This window comes from Zonotrichia leucophrys, chromosome 1 (genome assembly GCF_028769735.1).
Source record: "Zonotrichia leucophrys gambelii isolate GWCS_2022_RI chromosome 1, RI_Zleu_2.0, whole genome shotgun sequence".
NCBI lineage: Eukaryota > Metazoa > Chordata > Aves > Passeriformes > Passerellidae > Zonotrichia > Zonotrichia leucophrys.
This window is the reverse complement of record NC_088169.1, coordinates 17434541-17454301: the sequence shown is the minus strand read 5'-3', so window position 1 is coordinate 17454301 and position 19761 is coordinate 17434541. Positions and strand designations below refer to the sequence as shown.

At 39.3% G+C, this 19761-nt stretch overlaps 1 protein-coding gene across 3 annotated transcripts in view; it reads left to right on the top strand.

Moving 5' to 3' along the window:
* The window catches only part of REPS2 (RALBP1 associated Eps domain containing 2), a 95232-nt gene that overhangs the window by 6684 nt on the left and 68787 nt on the right, over positions 1–19761 (top strand). Inside the window, exon 1 of one of the 3 annotated variants that reach the window (XM_064707934.1) lies at positions 17067–17081. The exons of the other annotated variants lie outside the window; for them this stretch is intronic. The gene's annotated coding sequence lies outside the window, so the exon portion shown is untranslated. Of the gene's footprint in view, positions 1–17066; positions 17082–19761 lie in introns of those variants that run through there. 3 annotated transcript variants of the gene reach the window in all.

The following is a 19761-nucleotide window of genomic DNA, read 5'->3' as shown; positions in this document are numbered from 1 at the left end:
AGGAGATAGTGACCAGAAATCATCAACTAAATCATTAACTGTAAATTATATTTACTTCATTTATCAAAGTGTTTGAAAGGCAAAATGTGTTTATAAAGTTCCAAATCTTTGTATATATGAGAAATGTGTAGCTTTTGGTTTTTTAGCAGATGAAGACATTGTATTTTTAAACGAATTCCAGTTTTCGGCTAAATTTAACTTTGCATATGTCTTACATACCCACACAAGCAGGTGTGTCTCTTATTAACAATTATAATGGAGCAAATTTCGTATTATAATTAAGAATTAAATTAATTCTTATTATAAAATAATTAATTAAATAATTAAATGAATTCTTATTATAAAATAAGTATTTAGATGTTTATTAGGTGATGTGGTTGTGCAAATATATTTAAAATTATTACTTTGTGGTAAGACCCAAAATGTTACAGTAATTTTTTTTTTTTTTTGTAAACATAAGAGTCTTGTTTTAATGATGACCAACTAACAAGACAGGTCTTTATCTAGATAATTATGAAATTAGAGGGTCTTACCTCTTTGGACTTAAATAATGTTTTAAGTAGCTTATTTTCCCAAAAATCTGCCCTGCAAACATTGAAGTACAGACACCTGGTGCTGCCAGTTGCTTCAGACTGGGTGGGACATTTGCAGAGGGGTGTTGAAGGTGCTCCTCTGTTCCCTGGCACTCTCTGGTCTGGAGCAGGCTGCTGAGAACCACTCTGAGGTTGCACAGTGTGGTTCCAATTATCTGTTGTGCCTGTTTGGGCCATGCAGGCCATTACAAGGAGCACACATTGCTGAGCAGAGCTACAGCAGTGCCTCATGTTCAGCACTGCAAAAAAATGGGGGGTCTTGAGTAGCTTTTGATAGCTTGACTACCAGAGCACATCTTCAGTGTTATCTTCTGCTTTATTTTTATGTCTGTAGGATTTTTTTCTGCCCTGCAGTCTTTCCCCCATCCAAAAAAGCTGCAAATATTGGTTCTAGTATTTTAGCCCTGCACCTGTGTAGTCCCCCAGTCTGAACATGCAGGACTGGGTTGGTCCCCTTCATGTCAGGAAGTGGTGGGGAGATGCTCCTTTGGGCCGAGCCATAATAAAGTGCTGGATTTGGGCCTCATAATTCCCACTGCCTTGGTGGCACTGAAGGTTTAGTGTTGGCTATTGGGAAACACTTGGCTGAGCTTGAATTCAAACTGTCTAAACATGGCCCATGGTGTCTGCTTGCTCACTGTGATATGAGTCATGAAGCTGAATTCTACTTCTGATAGCAAATGTCTGTAGCATTACTTTATTATTATGATTATAAATTTCAAGTGGTTTTTTGGCGTGAGCCTTTCAATTGAATGTACCTTTTTCTTAAAGTCTCTTTCCACACCGAGAAACATTAGATCAGCTTTGGCATAGGCAACATTTCACATTTCATGCATTATTTACTTCTGGCATAATTTACACAATGATGTCCTATGGAAGCCAAGATGATGGTATTGGGAACAAAACAATGTGTCTAATCATTTGCAAAACAGGGTGACTGCTGTGGGCTAACAAAGAGAGTCAGAATTATTTTGTTGTGCACAGTAACAGCAGTGAAACAGTAAAAGGTGAAGTACTTTGATATCCCAAATGCCAAAAATAAGAATAAAAGGGGAGGGAGACCAAAACTCAATTGTGTGATTCTGTATGTATTTATTATTTTTTATAAGAACATCTGTGTGTTTTAATAGCCATAGGCTGCTTTTCCTTGACTGTGTACAGACAGAATTGCAAATACAAATTGTGGTAGGAAATGTGCCATAAATGCTGACATACTGTGTACAGGCACTGGAGACAGTGTAGTGTTTGATAGTGTTGCTGTTTTGAAATCCTGTGCTCTTTTGCTGAATCAAGGACAAACCCTTGGTTTGGACACAAACAAGTAGATTCTCACTGACAGAAGGATGCATTTCTGCACATAAGGTGTAAGCATGTTGGGTGGAATTGTGATAATTTTAGTGTTTTGTTTAGTGGTGTGGAAGAGAGAAAATTTAACCTGCTTTTCCAAAAGATGTGTTGATTCCAGCTAGAGGTAAATGGGATACAAGATCAAGGAAGGGCAGGAAGTGTCTTCAGCATACACCATGTGCAATGGAATTAGCAACAAGGGCACGCCTTCACTTAAGAAAACTTGTGACAACTCTTCAGTCTTATAAAAGTAGTCCATAACTGTCAACTAAAGAAGGGTTTTAATACATATTATTGATTAAGATAACTGCACAGCTGTAGAAGTTAATGGTGTTTCTGCATTGTCTTTAAAAGGACCCGCTGTAGTTGTAAGCAGTAGGGAAGTGAACTCAGGAAACATGCCAAATATGATAAAACAGGAGGGGTACAGGAAACATCAAGGTTTTATTGGGGTAGCCAGTCCAAAAGTCACATAACAGTAACTGGAAGAAAGAAGCTCATTTGAAAAAAAAAAAAAAGTGATGGAGTGGTAGATGTGTCTTTAAGAAATTTGTTTGTGGCAAAAAGGCATAATGTGTCACAGAATTTTACTTCTGTATTAGTTAAGTCTCATTTTGTCTGACAGCAGAACAAAACCCAGAACTGCATTTTTATGGGAAATGACAGAATTTGTTCCTGTCTTCTAGGGAAAATTTAATGATGTTTGCAAGAGAAGTTGCTTTGGAAATGTTTAAAAACTTGTAACTTGTTGAATTAAATCAAAACACTTTGTTTTGAACTGCTTGGATGTTGAAGCATTGTGACACCTTAAACACATGAATTTTGGGAAAGAGGTTGTTCATGTGCATCATCTCTAGTTCCTTTCTGTTCCTTACACTAATTCTGCCCTTACAGGTAAAGTGGTGGTAGCCAGGCAGAGCCTGTTCAGAGGGGAGACTGTGGTGCCTCAGAGATGTCACCTGCTGAGGAGCCACAAAGGTGTGAAACATCAAAACAGCAGCTTCCATGGGGCTCTATAGTTCCTTTGGGTTAAGGTGACCGGGAAAGAAACCATTTCATTTTGTGGTAGAAATTTGAAAAGTTTATTGGAATCCAATTCATTGGAATTGGTTTGGGTTTTTTTTTCAGGAGAAGATTCAAGATGTTGCAGTATTTTCATTTAGTCTGGTTCAAGATGACTGGATCTGGTGGCTGCCATCTAGCTGGGGAGGATTTCTCACCTTTTTCATGCCGTGTTTGCTGCTTCCTGGATATTAACTCCAGTGGTTTTTGCAACTTTAAATGATTTCTGCCACTGCTTTCAGGGTGAGGGAGACACCAGCTGTCAGATCTGCCATGCAGCATTGTCCATAACTCATTCTGATAAGCAAGAAACAAATATTTAAACCTCTGAAGAATGAGCTTATCCTCTATTCTTGCTGAAGGTTGTAGAAGACCTAGATAATTGTAGCTGCTAGAAGTGTTCTCCTATTTAGATATGTGGACATGTCCCCTGCATTCAGGCTGTCTCTTCTGTAAACTCTAACTTCAGTATTAATTGAAACAAATTTTTCTTTGGACCTAATATATGGTAATACCCTTACAAAGAAGCATGAGAAGGAGAAGCAAGCCTATTCCAGAGCAGGTAGTACATTTCTGCAGGTCATGGTGGCATTTTTGGGTTACTGGCTGGGCTCCTTTCTGGGTTTGGTACCTGTGAAGTTCATGCATCCCAGCAGCTTTTTGTGCTTCTGGTGCACATAAGGAGATCCCTTATGGTGCTGGTTGGAAGCATAAAGAATAGATAGGCTGAAACAAGTTTTCCCTTTTAAGAATGTATAAACAAAGACCTCATCTGAGGGAGATTAGTTGAAGCAGGACAGCCCTGAATGTCATTGCAAGCAATGGATGTGAAAGAGATTGAGGGAGCCTGAAGGAGTCATCCTGATGGCCAGTGTGTATTGGGACTTCTCTTTGGGAGGAGATCAGGAGGCAAAAAGAAATAAAACCCAATTATTTTGTTAACAGCTGCTCTCTGTTGTTGAGTAACAAAAGGCAGGGTCCAGGAAGCTGCTTGTTTCTGGTTTTTATTAGCTGCTTTAGGTATCATGGTGATGGGCAGGTTATAAATATAAATATCTGCTGCAGAAGGAAGATTAAACAGGCTAGAACCCAGTGACCTTTAAAGAGAGATAACATAAAGTTTAAAACTCTGCTGAGATCTGAAGCTTCCTACAGAGTCTTTGGGTAATCTCTTGGAAAGCCTGGCAACAGCAAGAGAAGCACCAAACCCAAAACAGATAAACAACCCCTCAGAATTCCCCAAAACAACCCCAGTTTTGGAGCCGAAATCTTAGCCAGTTTTTAGGTTGACTTTTTCAAGTTTTGGGGTTAGGAATGAAGAGAGCCTCAGCTTTCTGTTTTCTGTGCCTGGTGTATGATGGAGATGTACCCCTGTAACAAATAGTTATGCTTGGGGTTTTTTGCAGTTGTATTGTACCCTGCTTAATACCCTCGCTTAGCCATGGACTTCTATTTAAAAACAGCACTATATTATCATTCTGGAGATACAGTATACCTCTAAAATAATACATCTGTGAAGTCATATCTGTCAAAACATACTTTGAGTGTTGTGAGAGGAAGGAACCAGGATGGGGAGCCTGGGGTTGACTATGTTACAGCACCTGCTGCCTCACAGCCTGACAGGTACCAGGTTCACTGGCCAAAGCAAATGTTGCAGAAAAAGAAAGAGCAGCATTGGGCAGTACTGATGTCAGCAGGAAAATAATTCTTAGTGTTATTTACGTCGTGTTATCAGTCCCTTATTTTCTTTCTCCCTCTCTCCTCCCCCTCCTCCACCCACAGCTGTATTATAGTAATTATATCTTTTATTTGATCTAGTCTAAATCAGGACTGTCCTTGAGGAGTATATTCTCCAAATGAGTATTTTTCCATAGGAAATACTCATTAGCTGTTTTTAGATTGCATTACTTACTATGCATATATTTGATTGCAGGGGAAGTTGCAAGAGGTAAAGCTTTAGTTAAGCCTAGCAGGGCACTCTGTATTCAGTATAACTACTGAATTTAAATCCTGCAACAAAAGAGGTTACTCTGGAAATGGAATGAAGGTCTTCTGTTCAGGTACTGAAGGATGGTCCTTAAGTGAGGGAAACTTGCAGAAGGACAAAAGTAAAAGAGGCATTTGTGAATATTTATTCTTTTTTTTTTCTTTTGTCCTTACTATATAGTTTAAATTATTTGGCAATATGTAAGTGCAAATATTAGTCACCATCTAATTAATAGCTGAGCACCACAGTACTTTTATAGTCCTAGTAACGTCAAGTTAAGTTTCAAAACATTGGTATTTCACATTTTAATGAAAAGAAAGAGAAACGATGTGTCAGGAGCTGTAGATGTGAAATACATTTAAGAAAGTGGATGAGTAGTACTGTCTAGCTTTATGTGTTTTTGATTCCCATCCATATGGGGAATTCTGGTAATATTTAGGGCCCTAAATTGGGAGTTGTAGGACCATCCTATGATCAAATTTGCATTGGCCCTGAAAAGCATTTCTGCAGTTTTCCCAGCACTGTCTCATTGAATGGTTTGGGTCACATGGGACTCTACAGATAAAGACTTCATTTGGAGCAGTGAAATTATTTGGGCCGACTTTAAATACCTGAAATTCTGCTTTGCTTCCTGATGACACTTTAGGAGAAACATTGTACGGAAATTTTCCTTTGTAGAAGAATATTAAGCTATTTCAAAAACTCTGCTCTAAGGTGGCCAGGGCCATAGTTTTATAATGAAAGAGCACAATGGAGTTTTGTAGTTCCAAGGAGAGGTGTGTTTGAATCATAAGGTAATACACATTGCCATAGTGGGCCTCTTCCCAAACTTAACACCTAAAAAATGTTTAACTTCAAATGGTTTTTCAGTACTATGTAATGTAAAATGTTTCTTTTGCTCTGCTGCTGATGTTTCTATTCTGTTAGAATTGTCTGTCAATGCTTTTAATGATAGTCTTGCTCTCTGAGTTCCCTTTTTCTTGTGGTCTATCTAGAACTGCTGAAAGCTCAATGCTAGAAGTACTTATTTGCAATAGAATATTCAGTTTACCCCTCTGTAGCAGCAGTGGCTCATTTATTACCAAGGTTGCAAGGAGAATATGAAGGCTATTTATATTCTTGTGTGAACACTCATCAGTCTCATTAACCATTAAATGGTCAAATGGCTGAAGACACCTTTGAGTTTCTGAATGTGCAATGTGTGCTGCAGAAAAGGCATCCCTCATCTGGTTTCACCTTAGGGGCTGGCTTAACATGTCACCCTGTTCTTTATTCAATTCAAGATTTTATCTGCTGCTAGCAGTGACCTATCAACTAATGGTCTGTTTGTTATCACTGTATGACTAACCACAAACCTATATTCCTGAAAGGTTTTGCCATTTCCTACATAGCTGTGTGCTTTCAGAAAAAAAAAAAAAAATAGTATTACTGCTTATTCGACTTCACCTTTCTTACTGTAATCTAAAATTTGTCAATTTCCTATGTCCTGGGCTGAGGTTTCTTTGGTCTGATTTTCGAAAGAGGTGAGACTTGTGCAATGATGCTATTAACTCAGCCCTGTAATAACTTGAATTTGTTAACTATTTCAGCAAAATTTCAGCAAAATTTCAGCAAAATTTCAGCAAAATTGAGAGACTTTGAAGAGTACCTAAGAGTTATGTGGAAGTCTTAAGTCATCTGGTGAAAGAAAAGCCTATTATTTGTGCTGCTGAGAGGAACGTTCCAAAAGGAAATAAGCCCAATCCCTATAGGAATGTCACCTAAGACAAGGGTCTAGAGAAAGTTGGGGTTATTGGTTCTGCTGCTCGAAGACAACTCCTTGACTGATGTTGGCTGCCCAGGGAAGTCAAGTCACTGTCTCTGGAGCAGTGCTGGATTAACAGCTGGACTCAATTAGGGTCTTTTCCAACCGAAATGATTCTGTGATTCTAAAGAGTGTTGTGGGCATGAGGTTAAAAATTACTGTCAAATAGCATTTTAAAACCCACTGTAGTAGTGAGTGGGGAAGAGCAGAGGGGCAGGCGAGTGTCTCCCTCTCTGCTCTGGGTCGCTATTTTTGTGCCTCTCTCTGCTCCCCTGTCTCTTCCCACAAGGCTCCACCTGCACTGCTCTTTGTTCCCCGAGCTTCCAGCTGGCGACTTCCACCAGCCAAGAGAGCTGCTGCTTCAGCACTTCTCTGCATCTGCCAGGAAATAAATAAATAGAGGGATGAGAAACGGAAGGGATGCGTTCTTGTTCTTTTTGTCAGCTTTACATAGGGCTTTTTTTAAATTGTATGCCTGGCTAAAATGCATTACTTGAGAAGATTTACTTGAAACTAGACCTGAATCCTATCACTTCCTTGGTTTCCTCAGTTTTCCGGCATTAAGAAAAATGCTAGTGCTTGGACATTGGTGGAGATGGATTCTCATATATTCTGTTATGTAGTAGGCCACAGCCACTGAGAGGTTTAATGTCCCCTGAGGGCTTGCCAGGAGTTCTGTTTGCAGAAACACCTTGCCCACGGAGTGCTTTGCAGGATGATCTGCACCTGCACCCCCATTTGATCACTGCAGGGCTTTGGGAGCTCTCTGTCCTATAAATTCCCTCTGACTCCCCATGAAGCTGGAGACAATGCCCCAGCACTATTCTTGTTCCTTTTGTGCCATTTCTTTCTCCCAGTGTTTCCAGCCTTTGTGACTGCTGTGTGCCTGGGAGCTGGAGAGAATATCTGTTCCTTTCCCCACTCCTCCCCACCCTTTTTTTTTTTTTTTTTCTAAATTGTATTTAGGCTCAGGTTCCCAGTGACCCCAAGTGATGTCTCATATTGTGGACTGATATGAACAGGTAGATTATCCGTGGCACAACAAGGAAATGAAAATGAGCCCTCACACACAGTGGGCCAGCTCAGCATATTGCATTTGATGGTTACTTCTAAATTGAATACCCAACATCATTGCCATTTGCTCATTCCTCACTCATTTGTGTGAGGAGGCATTAATTTCTTCAGCTGTGTCTAAGAAGTCTGGGTCATTTAGCATTGATTTCACTGCAGGTTTCACTGCCTGTGGTGAGAGAACTGCCCTAGTTGTGCTGGTGTGCAGGACATTCTTCTGCTTGCTTAAGTATCCTTTGCAGCAAGATTATGTCCTATTACAAAACATTTGTCTTGTGATATACCTATCTCATTAATTATCTCCATCTCTATTTCACCCTTAATTAAGAGGATTTTGGAACCTTCTGAAAGTGCTTACAAATTTATTTATCTTTAAAAAGATCCAGGGCTTTTTATTATGAGTAAAAATGAGTAATAGACTTTCCTAATTTCTTACTATTCCTGTGCTGTCAGTTTTTCTTTACTTGGAAGGGACATTTGTCTTACTTTTAAATTTTTGTTATAGAAGTGTTTAAGTATAAACATTGCAGGAAAGTACTTTTTTGTATAAAACCAGCACAACTATGCCCAGTGGAATTTAAAAATAACAAACTCCACCATTCATTTCATGGCAGAAGTGTTTTTGGTGATACTAAATCCTGGAAAAATTATGTAAGGTTATCTATTTTGAGCCAAACTTACCTTGACTATGTACCTTTTGACTTTGTAAATGTGTTTTTAGATCTTGAGCTGTGTAAGTGCTTGTGACGTGGTTTGTTTGAAAGACTATTTGGAATGCAAAATAATTTCAGAGGATGTATGCTTGTGTTTAACCAGCCTCCCCAGTGTAGAGGGATGTTTGTGCATGTTCTGAAAGTGCCAGGACTGAGCTTCCTCTGAGAAGCAGGATACAGGCAATGGGCAATGCACACCTTCATCCCTGTAGCCCTGCTCAGCTGGGTCTGGGTATTCCTCTGCCCTTCATTACTGACTCTGCTGCTTTTGGGGCAAGGAGCTGGTAGGGAGGAAGACCAGTGAATCTGGAGTGGTCAGGGATCACGTTAGTGTACAAAAGGAAGAGGGTTTGGTCATTAGTAAGAGAGGCTGCCCAGTGAGACCAGACTTCATAGTTTTCACTTTTCAAAGTATTACAGAGAATAAAACAAAGGATAATCAGTAAAAGCATGTCTGAGGTTTTTGTAGATGTCAGGTGTCACTGAAAATCAGTGATCTTTCTGTATTTTTTTCTTGAAATGGCTGCTGAGGTATGGACCAGTGGACACAGGCTTGTCTTTCAGGCCCTAGGACTTGTGTCCTCAGTTCCCCCTGGGTTGCCATCCCTTCCACACTGCCTTTTCATAGGAAAAAGGCAAGTGGCAGCCTGAGCACAGTATAGCACTTTTCCTGGGCCAGTGGTAGCAGAAACATTAACTGGTTCAGAAACAGCTTGTGACACCTGATGGCTGTGTCAGCACAGAGAAGGGGCTGAGCTGCATCGGCAGTGCTGGTAAGACCTGTGAAAATCATGGTCTGGGAAATGCTTTTCTTGACACCTCTGCCCTTCTTTCAAACCAAATGGACACCAAAGTCTGACACTTAGGAGTTCTGAAAAGTGTTGGAGAGAGTATTGTATGGTGTGATAACAGCAACCACATCTTTACAGGAGGCTGAATAATCTACAAGCATGGAAAGGACCTTGGACCATCCCTAAATAGCCTTTCATGCCCATAGCAAAATCCCATTGCCATGTATCGAGCAATTTGTTAATGCTTGGTGCTAACTCTACAGCTTTTATAGGTAATGGACTCTACTGCTACCTTATCTTTGGGTTCTAGGTGGTTTTTAAGTCTGATGTTGTTTGTATCTGGTGTAAAAAACAATTATTCCTCTCCTTTTTCAAGCCTACTGCTACCATGCCTCCTTTTAGTTTAGTGCTGCAAACTGACATTTACATTTGGACATTCCTGCAGGATGTCTTGGGAAAGTGCAAGCAGAGAAAGTTTTTCATCAAGAATCTTCAGGTAGCATTTTCTAGTAAGACAGAAAACCGGGCAAATGGTCACATCAGAAGTCAGAATAAAGCCCAGATGGGAGTGATTCTTCAAAGTGAAGTGGGAATTCCACTGTGGCTCTGCTCTGGGTTCGAGTGGGGAGTTCCCTCGTGCCTGAGGCTCTCTGGTATGGTTTCAGAGGCCCTGGGGAGCTGCAGTGCCAGGAGAGGTCCTCCCTGTGGATGGGGCTGTACTGCCCATCCTGCTGATCAGAACCACTGATCACAGCCCTCAAGACAGTCAAAATGCATCAACCAGCTGCAGGATTTTACTGTCCATCACTGAATTGTGTCATTGCCTGCCCCAAAACTGTCTCCTTGCCCCAGTGGGCTAATCCATAGAGAGTTCATGAAGAGTTTGAAGTTCATAAAGGCATATTAGTTCCCAGCAAGTCAGGGCTGGAGTTTCTACACATGTGCTGAAATGGTGGATTGTGTTGTGTGGTGTGTTCACCTGTGTCTGTGTTCTTTCCTTTAAGTTCTAGTTTGAAAAACATACTACTGTTAGTGGCTTCCTTGTGTGATCGTGTACCTTCTTGTTCCTGAAACCAGCATTGGTTGTGGACCAGAAAATAAAAGCCTTGTAACAGCACCTAGTGTTCACAGGGCCCTCAGCTGGAAATACTGGCACCAAACTGAGCAAACAACACCAAAATTAGGTTTAAACCCCCCCCCCCCCCAAATCATCCCTCAGGAAGGGAATGAATTCACAGTAAATTCCTTGTTGAGTTGGAAATGTTTCTTATTAATTCCTTTAAAACCAAGTCATATATGAAGCTCTTGGGAGCAAAATAAGTTGGATGGTTGCCACCTCATATGTCTGTCAAGACTTAGAGAAGATCAGCAATTACTATGTAAACAATTTCATTGCAGAATGCTTAATAAGGAGACGTAGGAAAAATGTTAAACTCTATAATTGGTTTTTTGTTACCTTCCATTTAGTTCTGCCTATTCTCAAAGTTTCCTCTGATGTGGACTCGTTCAGTGTGTTGGGTTTCCACGTGCTGCACCCTCATTTGTGGGCTGTGTTGTAGGTTGGGACCCAAATGGACTATAAATGTCTTGCTCAGGAATCCAATGTGAACCCTTCCCAAAGTTGTTGTAGAAAATCAGTTTCCTGTGGGGAGTGTCAAGGTTTTTAAAGTTAATACTCTGTGGAAGTACCTCCAACTTTTTTAGCAAGAAGGGAAAAACATAAATCTGGTATTCTTATGCAATCTGAATTAAATTTGTACTGTTGATGTGCAATAAGTGCAATTATATACCTCATTAAAAGTTCTTGTTTAAAAGGACAAAAGGTTTTGTATTCTTTCAGTTTGAATTAATTCCTTTTGACATTAAAGCATAGTGCCAAACATTTTCAGTGTTGTGGGAATTATTATTCTGGAAGCTATTCTGAGGGATTTAAAACAATAAGAGCCTGGGTATGGTGCCCAAATATTGTGACATTAAAAAGAAAGGTACAGAATACAAATAAATTCTGTTATAAACTGTAGTTTAATTGAGTGATTTTTGCATGACTTGTTCATTGTGAATAAAAGGTTTTCTGTAATTCTGAATCTGGAAGGATGAAACATACAGGTAAGCAAATAAAATTCTAAAAGGGCATGGCTATTTTAAGAATAAGGCTATCTTTCTGAAGAATATTTTTTTAATTGGTGTTACTAACTGTATTATTTATGTGGCATTTTGAATGCTTTTTCCTGCATAATGCATTGTGACATTTGCAATTGTCACAGTTTTTCTGTAATTGTTTGCATAGGAACATACAGTTTATCAGTCAATTTATATAGTTCTAAGGGTCTATTTGAGAGAAAAAAGTAGCACAGCTTGTTTTTTGTCAGCATTGAGCCCACAACTGTGGTAAGAAGCAGATCATCAGTGGAGGTGCTTTTTTATTTTCTTGGTGGATGGGTCATCAGGACAGTAGATGTTAAACTGGCATTTTCCCCCTGCCCCTGTGCAGGCCCTAGCAACTTACAACACCTCCCTCTTCCCCCAGAAATTCTCAGTATCTTGCATCAGCCCTTCTCTCCCTGTCAGCCTACCCTCAAAACCAAGGATGAAATGTAATCTATATCTATTTTAAGTATTTACACAGGGAAAACCACTCCTGCTTTCTGACTGTTAGACCTGGTTTCATCAGCAAAATAAAACTAAACCATAGTTGAAAATGGACAAGTGAAGAAATGTGGCAATAATGTGTTTACTGTTGTGTTCAAATATTTTTCTCTTCCATTTAAACTTACTTTCAGTAAGTTGTCAGTAATAGGAGCACCTGAAATTTAATTTCCCAGTGTAAAATAAGACTTGAGATATCCCAAACTGGCAGCACTTTCTGTGCCAGTCGTGCTGGGCAGCAGCTGGGGAGGTAGAGCAGTATTTGTTAGGTGGGACCAGGGTGAAGGGCAGTGTTGGGAATAGGACTTCCCTTGTTATCTTGCTTCTCATGCCTAACAAAGTGGTTGTTGTAAGTCTGCTAAGCCAACAGATTCCTGTGCAAAGGCACTAAGGGAATTAAAAGCTCAAGCGGTTCCTGCACTCTGAGGAGTTTAAATGGTTTAGCCAAGGAAAATAGGGGAAAGAGTATATATTTGTTAAGTACTTCTGCTTGTTCTCAGTTAGGCTTCAAACTAACTTAGCAGTTAAGAAACAGGAGTTTTCAACCCTTCAGCTTTCCTAGTGAATTTCCATGGGGTTGGTTTAATGTGAATTTGAGAGAGAAATTTAGAAGAAAAGAATTTCTAGCTCAGTTATTCAAAGACTACGTGCTTAGGCACTTAGTAAAATATAATTTCATTAAAATAGTCTGCAGTTTGTTTTTTTTCTTTTGAGCTGTTGTACTTTGGCTCCTTTTGTGAATATGTTGTAGGGTTTAATTGCACGATAAACTATTTGTGCTGCAAGACTCTTCTTGCATTTAGTGCAGAAATTGTGCAAAGTATAGGGCAGAGGGCTAGGAGAGGGAAGATAGGCTGCTGCCTTTAAGAATTGTTGTGCAACACAGGCTTGGGTTCTGGTATTTAGTTTTCATTTACTTTAAGCAATAATTTGCCTGGAGACTTCTGCCTAAATATAAAACTTCCCAGTATTAAAGAACAAGAAAGAAAATAAAGCATTTGAAAGGAAAAATGATTGCTAACTAGTTCATTCACTGTCCTGGTGCATAGGCTTAATTTTCAATACTGAAGCAATGTAATGCTAAAAATGAACAGATATTTAGAAAAGCTGCATGTGGCAAGCTTTTGCAAATAACTTTTTATTCTGATATGTAGTAATGTGTACAGATGTCCTTTTGTTTTTCTAGATTAATGCCAGAAAGTCCTGTGAAAGTCATAAAAGCCTTACGGCTAATATTCTGAAATGCTTTGCCTGCTGTGTTTTCTCCTCAATAATTGAGGTGCATTAAAATAAGCATAATGTTAATTGTTGCATTAAGACCAAAGAAATGAGAAACTGAATAATTTTGCATTTCAAATACCTTATGAGCTCCTCTTGCACATGCAACTGTGCTGGGAGCTGGGGAAGGTGTTCGAGCAACAGCCATGAGTGGAACTGGTGCACGGTTGCTCTTTCCCAGTGCATCTCTGCTGAGCTTCTTTTTCTTGAATGATGGGCCAATGCAAAGTAATTGCTTTATAGAATAGTTATTTAGAGCAGATTGTAAATATTGAATATGCAGCACAACAGAAGACAAGCACAGAATTGCCTTCTGATGGCAAATGCAGACTTATTGTCCTGTTTTTGGGTAATGCTCCATTTGTGAATTGTCCCATTTGATTGTAGAAGGATTTCTTGCAGGGTTAAAGGAGTGCTAGCTGATGTACTTTGTGTCAATCACAAATAGATTTCAGTATAGCTCTTTGTGATTCAGGTCTCATTTGATACAGAATTCACAGAGTTTTTTTGAATTCTCTGTCAGATGAGACCTGGGTCACAAAGAACTATACTCATATCCTTATAAAATCACTAAGATTTGACTGGACCTTTGTTTCTTGCTTTGCAGATAGTAGTACATTTCCTGCAGTGATCATTAGTGCCTTTGGAGAGCTGAAATCAGCATGCAGCACTGGTCACAGATTTCTCTCCATTTTACCCATCTCTTCAAAATTGAATAAATCAGCAGTCTTTTCTTTGCACAATGTTTTAATTTCTCCCTTATTAATTTGCTATTTTGAGCCATAAATTTTTGTTGAAAGTTGTGCCAAGAATGGAGAAATGAAACAGAGGTTTGCATACCTATCACAAACCTCTGCCATTGGGTTGCTCCCCTCAGCTATGCAAGTGCGAATTCCTTGGTTTGGTGCACAGATTAACCTCTGTGGAGAGTTATTGATGTCTTAGAAGTCCAAAGCAGTATTTGACAGTGTTTTGCAAGTGTAAGTTAGGCTATCTTTATAGAACAAGAGAGAGAAGTTGAGCAGGAATGGCTGCAGCAGTGATGGATCATGCGGCATCTCTGATAGCTGAGAAATCGGCTGCGCCATTAAGTGACTTTTGCCTTTCCAGAGCGAACCAGCCTGAGCTGTTCCACACAAAATGCCACTGACCTGGTGGTTAGAAAACCCTTTTACAGAATTTCACTCCTGACTTACCTCTTTGTCAGTGTATTATGCCCATTTCAATTGAGTGCAATGCTCCTAATAACATGTCCATTAATTTTAAACTGCAGAAATCTTCAGTCTGCCCATGAAGACTTGGAAAACAAGCTTCATCACTTGCTCCCTCTGGGGTTTTGGAAAAGGCATAATTTAAAACACTGTAAGACTTTTGGTCTCCTTTTCTAATGTACAGAATTTAATTCTTGTAACCACAAATTTAATTTTAAATTAAATTAAATTTAATTTTTGTAACCACATTGGTTAAAAAAAAGAGTAGTTTTTAAAAATAGTTTCCGAATCTTTAAAACCATGTTGCTTAAGTTTAATTTTGGACAATTATCTCTTTCTGTAGTGCTATGGAAGATTTTGCAAGATGGTGTTCTTAAGTGGTGTATTATTTATTTTTGCATATTGTGTTGTTTGGGTTGTTGTAGAGTTGTTTTAGGCCATTAAAGAGTAGGGAGGAAAATAATGAAAACAGGTGTAAAGGTGTTGCTGAACTGAATGTTTAAACACTCATCTGTATTGCACTGGCTGGAGTGAAAAAATCTGGTGTTATAAATTATATGTTAAAGAAAAATGTATAAGAAAATCTTTATTCCATTTCTTTACTGGAGTCCAGTCCCATTGAAAACAAATAGATCCAGAGGGATCAGCTAGAGTTTTGTCTTGCAGAAAAATCTTGCTGTTGAAGAGTTGTGCGTGGGAGAGGCCATCCAGCTTTGATCCATCTGCCAGGCTTTCAAAAGTTCAGTGCAGAAACCTGGAGCTGATAACTTCACTGCTGTATTGCTTTGGCCAGCTCTGCTGTGTATCACAGGTTTGGTTGGGTCACTGTAGTTTTGGGGGGTCTGAGAATATTTCCGAGATGCATATCCAGTCTGAGTCTCAGCTCAGTTTAGGGTCATTACCTCTGCTTGTATTTCTTCCAATAATTATGGAAGCTGGTTACTCCTCCTGCATTTTGAAGGATTTGCCGCAAAAGTCATGGGAAACCTGACTCAATTGCCAATTTTTTAGAGCAAAATGAGCCTGCTGTAAGCCTTTGTCAGCACATCTCCCAAGGGAGGGGTTTTCCAGACTCCTCTGAAGGCTCTCACTCAGGGATATGAGCTCATGGATGTGAAGATCTGCAGCTGGGCACTTCTGGGTGCAGCCTGGCTGCCTGTGCCCTGAGCTGCTGGGGCATTCTGGAAGGCACACAGTGCTGGCAGTGAGGGAATGAGAAGTTGAAATCTCTTGAGCTTTGGACTAGGATTTTGTAAGGGTTTGTGGAAGGAAACCTGAAGAACAGATCAATGCACTTGTAGTCAGTGGTGCTACTGCTGCTTGAGGCCAAAAGAGCTTGGCAAAGTTAGTTAAGTGATGATGACTGCTGAAAGGGGAGTTTGATTACTGCCTCTGCCAATGACCTCTGCCTGTGGCTCTTTAGTTTTTCAAAGTACCTCATTATTTGGGTAATATTCTGTGTAGTTGAACTCAAACAGCAGAGAAGTAATCTTTATCCTGAAACTTCAAAAGATTTTGAATTTCTTTACAGGTCTTGTACTGCAATGATGCAAGTTGTCACTAAAATGTAAAAAAGCTAAACACTGGATATTTTTCTGTAATCTTTCTAAACAACATTAGGCGTCCTCTGTGTTTGATCTTTTGTTATCTACAAACATCTACAGCCCACACAAAAGTTTGTCCCACATGATTAAACCATGGCCCACGTGGCTCAGCATCCAGGTGTTTTGTGCCTGTGCAGAGGGGAATTGAGTGAGGTGCCTTGTTTAAGTATGATCAGAGATGGAGAATTTATTTAGATCCAGTTTATGACTGGGTGCATCCAGACTGCAGTGGTGGCTGGAGGAGTTGTGTCCCATCAACAAGTAGGAAAATGTTTGCTAAGAAGAAAAGGCTGCTCACCTTCCAAGATAAGTAGAGAAATGTTTTTGCCTGGATATGAGAAGATAAGTGCAATGTCATGAGGTTTGCTGTTGGTCGTTCTTCGTATGCTTTCAGCTGTGAGAACGCCTACAAATGGAACAGATTGTAAAGTTATCCTGGCATGGCATCTGAGAGTGAAACTCCTGAAGTATTTCCTTGTAGTTACAAAGAAATGTGGAAATAATAAGGCAGCTGTTGTAGAGGCAGCAGGAGCACGCTGCAGTACTGTCTGTAGGCAGTCCTCTAGACCTCTCGGTGGTGACCTAAAACAATTTTGTTTTCTGGGGTTCACTTACAGCAATGCACTTACTTGGACAGATTAGGAAAAGAAAGATTTGACTGTGAAGGCACGTATTTTGGGTAGCCTTGGCTTGAGTTTCACAGTAGAACTGTTGAAAGAAATTTCTGATAACAGTTAATTTTTATACTTTTACAAAAAATATTACAAGCCTTTCTGCCCATTTTCCTCCCTGTTCTTGACTTCAGCATTTATCTAGCAGGAGTCTCCATTGTTTTTCCTTAGGTGCTAGAAGAGTCTCTGAATTTGAGAAGATGTTTTGATTGTTCCTAACACATTATGGTGTGTCCACAGGAGATGTTATCTCCTTAATGCTAAGATTTTCCAGCCTTTTTCAAGATACTCTTTGCACCTTAGGTGAGCTTGGCAAGCTTCTTTATGGGTGGTGGGGCAATGATTTCACAGACTGTTACTTATACTCAAACTTTTAATGATGATGCTTTAACATAAGAACAAAATGGAGTTGTATTGCATATGTTACTCATATGTTACTCATTTATTGAAGAGTAAGTTGCAACAAAGAGTTGATGTTTGCTTTTTCAAAGGATAAATTAAATCCTGTATAGCAGCACCTTATGGAATTTTCTGTAATACACATTTGTTTTGTATGAGTAATACCCCAGCTGAAGTTGTACTCCAACAAGAAATAAGGCATCAACCCAACCAATGAGGATTTATTTTTTTCTTCAAAAAAATCTGTTATTTCTCAGTGTGTGGAACGCTGTTAAGAGACTGAAATTTAACAAAGGTAGGATAAGGATTCTCTTTATGAATGACAAACTAAAAGATTAATTTATATGCTTTTGTGCATACTTGGAGAGTCCAGCATTTTAAAGGGTTTCAAGTTCTATTATAAAATGTGAGTGTTTTCAGGGTTTTTTTTAAAAAATCCCTGATGATAGGTGTTTTAGTCCATATCTGAACTGCAGCAATGAAGAAACAATTTTTCCTTTTGTAAAAAAAGGCTTGGACAGATGCAGAAACCTTGCCTTCAAAGGCTTGATTTTTTAGGCTGAATTTCCAGTTATATTTAATTTCAATTTTGCATGTATATAGACACACAGCAGTTTGAGTAGATTTTAAAAAACATGCATTTTGAAATATATTGGACTCATAGTGAACTCAAGCTTATAAATAAGTGCCGTATTTTTAAGTCAGTAAAAATGTCCTCGGAAGATCAAAATATGGTAATGGATATGCTGCTTGTGTAAAGTATTACTTGAAATAATAAGCAACTTCGTTGCTGAAATAGTCTAAAATGCCCAAACCACAAGGATTTTGCGTGGCAGAAGTAGTGTTGTTCTTTAGTTTTCCCATCATCATCCTGTATTTCCATTCCCAAAGGATATGGGTGCAGCTCCTGTGCAAAACATAGCATTTCCACTTGAGCTAAAAAGCAGCTCCCCATTCACTCTCGCTAAGATTTAGATACTATTTTCGTTCAACCTTCAGAAAATGAAAGTTTTAGGAACAGGTGGATGTTTTGGTTGGCCTGGTTCCAGCCCTGGCCAAATTTCAGTGTGGATAGTTACATCCTGCCTCCCTCAAGCTCTTGCAGTGTCAGTTGCTTGTGGGTAAGGGGAGTTCAGGATAATGTCACTGCTGAGTGGACAAGAATTGGAGAGTCTGGGTTCTGTTCTGTGTTATGTGTTACCTTCTCCATGTTATGTGCCTAGATATGCTCTTGAAAGAGAGGAGGTGAGCAGGAAAATGAACAGAAATCCTGGTATGAGTAGTGCCTTTACCATATTTGCAGTGTATAAAGTATATAGTGTGAACCATCTGTAGGATGATCTTTATGAAACTCATGTCCAAGAGAATTAAATGCTCTTGGCAGGGACTTGCATCAGAAGAAATTTGGATAACCCTTGTGGAAATTTTCTGCAATTTACTTGTTTGGATGAGGCAGTGTGACAGCTCTGTGCTTGCCATTTTACTTGCTCTTACTCCCTTGCTTCCACAGTCAAGATTTGAAAAGCAGATAAAGCATCTATAACTCAATTTGGTTTATTTTGCAAGTTTCTGTGGGTTTTCACATTTTAACAGTGATTTTTGGCAAGACTGTGCATGCAGCATTTCAGAGAGTGACCTGCTGCGTATCTGTGTTGCCATATCTAGATGCAAACTGATTATCTACAAAGAATGTGAAGCAGTTCGGTGAATAAATGGATTTAAATAAAAAAATCTGTACTGATTGTTGGCATCTTTGTGCCAAGTTCTGGAGTAACCTGTTCTCAGAATTTATTTTTTGTGTTCCAAGCATTATTAAAATTTTACTTGTACTCCTACACGTGTTTATTGACATATGCTGTATTTATTGAGATTGTTAATACAAATTTGACACAGACAGGAAATATGAAACACAGAACAATTTTAGATGCATGAATGCTGTTCTTGTATCATTTATTTTCCAAATAGTGAGGAAAAAAAGGCAAGGAGGTTTTCAAAATAATTTGCTTCATCTCTTTCACCTCTGTAGGCTTTTCACATACTCCTAAAGGTATGTGTTTGAAGGTGGTGCTAGGTTTTCCTATCAAAGACAGAATGAGGTATCAGCAAATGTGTGTAACAACCTCTGACCTAAGGCTATAGGCACTGTTATCACAAAAATAATTTACTTGGTGTGATGATTGTCAGATATTTCTCAGGAATGGGGCTTCTTAAACTCCCCTGTGAGACTGACATGAGATGAGTGTTTCCAGATTTTCCACACTACATGCAGGTAAATGGTTGAGTAGCCTTTGTGTATTTAAGAACAAAGGTTGAGCATGGGAGATGGCATTTCAGGTGTATTTCAGTGGTTATAAGTATTAGCCTGCCTCAGCAGCCTTTATTCTCTGGCAAACTTTTTCTTGTCAACACTCCTTAATAATTGAAATCTTTTGCTTATCAGTGCTGACACACATGTCCTCATAGCTGTATAATTCAGATCAATATTTTGTGACTTGTGGTATGCTGGCATTACCAGTCTTCCCACTTGAAGAGAAGTACTGCATGATTCACATGCTTGGGTTTCCTTAGGCATTTAGAGCTCACT